The sequence below is a fragment of the Somniosus microcephalus genome, unplaced genomic scaffold (assembly GCF_052327205.1).
Source record: "Somniosus microcephalus isolate GS21.2 unplaced genomic scaffold, FLI_Smic_1.0 unresolved_chr4, whole genome shotgun sequence".
Classification (NCBI taxonomy): domain Eukaryota; kingdom Metazoa; phylum Chordata; class Chondrichthyes; order Squaliformes; family Somniosidae; genus Somniosus; species Somniosus microcephalus.
Window position 1 is genome coordinate 17037095 of NW_028225182.1, and position 2645 is coordinate 17039739.

General features: G+C 47.9%; 1 non-coding gene across 1 annotated transcript; it reads right to left on the bottom strand.

Moving 5' to 3' along the window:
• Positions 1-1369: 1369 nt before the first annotated feature.
• On the bottom strand, positions 1370-1442 carry trnav-uac (transfer RNA valine (anticodon UAC)). Its single transcript has one exon. It is a non-coding gene; the product is annotated as a tRNA-Val (tRNA).
• Between the last annotated feature and the right edge of the window lie 1203 nt (positions 1443-2645).

Sequence of the window (2645 nt, forward strand, 5' to 3'; positions counted from 1 at the left end):
TTCCACCACCCTGTCTGGCAGAAAAATATTGATATTAATGTTATCCACGTCCCATTTCACATAGTAATTTCCCTGCTTTGCATGTCATGAAATTTTATCCCTTCTGATTTTACACACTCTAATTTAGGAGTTTGCTTAAAAATGTTCGGTGCTTGTGACATCAGCCATTGTTAGATTTAAAAGGATTGCAGCCACTTTCCTTGGAAATCTCTGCCCCAAAGTGCTGTTGATGCTCAATAGTTGAGTATATTCAGGGCAGAGATCGATAGATTCTGGGACTGTAGTGGAATCAAGGGACATGTGGATAGGCAGGAAAGTGCAGTTAAGGTCGATGATCAGCCATTATCTGATTGAATGGCGGAGCAGGCTGGGGGGCCATATGGCCTACTCCTGCTTCTAATTCTTTCGTTCTTATGTCCTTTCACAGGAGAGCAAACCCGCCCCTGGACCTGCAAGAGGAGCAAGATCCAACAAAATGATTCCGCGTACCTGATAGCTCCTACACTGCGGAAACGTCTCCACTTTCAGTACCAGGTCAGATGGAAATGTTAAGCGAGCAGGTGAACCACTGAATCCCACTTTTGAGGGATGCCCCAAAGCGTTTCACAGTGGCGTCAAAAGAAATGAGTTGCACTTAGTAATTAAAGATAAGCAAAGTGAGAAGTGGGATTTGAACGCACGCTTTCAGAAGAGTTTGCGATTTGAACGCAGCGCCATAGACCTCCCGACCAGCCTGACTGTTGGAAAGCTCACTTGCAAGTTCTCACTTCCGGATTTAGAAAGTTTCAGTCCGGGTGCTTGTTCAATGTTGCTCGGAGGCTCAGTGACTGGGATATAATCTCCCCGGGGTTTTGCTGAGCCTGTGCTCGGTGTATGGGGAGGTTTGGCCCGGGTCCCTGGGATGGACAATAACAACCTGAGCACTGGAGCTGGGGAAGAGCGAGTAATTAATGGGTTTGTCTCCGTGCCTGAAATGCGACTTAGATCTGTTGGTGTTAACCAAGGCCGGGGCTCCGAGATATTGCATTTTGTTCAAGTTTAATCAGAGGAATATCCGCAGTCAGGAGCTGAAAAGGACCAAGAGCTGAAAAAACAAAAGAAAAAAGATAAGAAATATTAGCAATTGTGATAAACTCTTTAAAGTGTTTTCTGGTAGTTTAGTGGTTTAATTGTTTTACTCACCATTCATTAACCGACAGCGTTGATTTTGCAGGATGAAAGAAATGCTCACACTGAGGGACAGTCGAAACTTCAATAACTTAACTTTAATAATTTGCGAAACTTTATTCATTGATGAAATTTTATCACCTATCTGATTTTACACACTGTATATTAATTTGCTGTACGTAAATAATATTCTTGCCCATAATGTTTCCGCCCGGGATCGAACCGGGGATCTTTCGCGTGTAAAGCGAACGTGATAACCGCTACACTACGGAAACCATTGATGCACGCCGCCTCCAGAAAAATCTGTTCAGGGAGAAGGTGAAATGCTGACGCCCAGATTCTGACTTAATTTCCCATCACTAACATTCTCTGAACAAAACTGTACACTTCAACAATGTTCCTTTCTGTAGTGTATGTGCCTTTAAGTCAGAACTACTTTTTACAGCTCCTGTATACTGTAGTACCGGCAGTGACCACACCGGTATATAAGCTTTGCGCATGCCTCTATACCCCAGTCTAGAGTTTACACTCCTCCAGTAAAGACCTGTTATTTGTTAATGTACAGTTTCCGTGTGATTATGTATCCACTGAACCATGGATCTAACAGCGGCGATGAGTGTCGATTCGAATCTACCTGCAACATAAAAGAAAAAAAAAAGTAGTCGAGGTCAGGAACACGGGCGTCGACCACGAGCAACCGCCCAGCAGTCAGGCAGAGATCCAACTTCGCTGGGGAGGCTGTGGAGAGCCGGGATTGGTTCCCCAGCCACAACGAGCAGTAAGAGACCGGCGACAGGTCCACAGCATCCAGAGCAGACCCTTCCTGAGCAGTGGCACCTGGAGCCGACCGACGGCAGAGAGCCGAGCAGCGTCGACGGGGTAAGACAGAGGGTGAAGAGCGCAGGGCGCAGCCGGGGGTTGAACACCGAGCGGCGTCGAGGAAAAATACTGCAAACCAGAAAGAGAGAGGGTAAGAAACAGCCGGGTTCTAGACTGAGCGGCGTCGAAAATTATCAAAAGAAGAACACGCAGAGCACAGCCAGGGATCACGGGCTGATCAGGGTCCATGGGGCGAAGCAAGGGGAGATGCCATTGAGCCGCGGAGAAGCAGGAAGAGCGCAGGAGACGCCATTGAGCTGCGGAGAAGCAGGGACAGCACAAGGGACGCCATTGAGCCATGGAGAAGAAGGAAGAGTGCGAGAGACGCCATTTTGAGAAGCCGCAGCGGAGAAGAAGGGCGAGCGCGGGAAGGAAGGAAAGCGCGGGAGATGCCATTTTGTGCCAGCGGAGAAGGAGGGGAAGCACGGGAGGCGCCATTGGTGATAGTTAATGCACAACCAAGGATGCCGAAGAGAGGCAGTATCTCTATGTTAGAGTCATAGAGTCATAGAGTCATAGAGTTTTACAGCACAGAAAGAGGCACTTCGGCCCATCGTGTCTGCGCCGCCCATCCATCCCTGTCCAGTCTAATCCCATTT